The sequence below is a fragment of the Penaeus monodon genome, chromosome 15 (assembly GCF_015228065.2).
Source record: "Penaeus monodon isolate SGIC_2016 chromosome 15, NSTDA_Pmon_1, whole genome shotgun sequence".
Lineage (NCBI taxonomy): Eukaryota > Metazoa > Arthropoda > Malacostraca > Decapoda > Penaeidae > Penaeus > Penaeus monodon.
In genome coordinates, this window is record NC_051400.1 from 36,863,451 (window position 1) to 36,863,744 (window position 294).

Genomic DNA, 294 nt, shown 5'->3' on the forward strand with positions numbered 1-294 from the left:
ACTTTTCCTCCCACCTCTCACCCCCTTCATATTAGCACTGAGGTTAAGACTAAGCCTTATGCTCATCTAATGAAGTTGGGAAGCATTATCATTAAGTGTGTGTGTGCGCTCAATTTAGCCACAGCTCTCCTCTCTCCTTTTCTTACTTTACCTTACCACCCCGTAGCAGGCTTAGCCGGTTTAACTTAGCCCATACAAACGACTGTCTCTGGGACCCTCGGAGTGATTCATACGGAGGGTTAAGCTGTTGGGAGAACCTATTAACAAGAAGCAACAGCATCTGTTCTCACATTG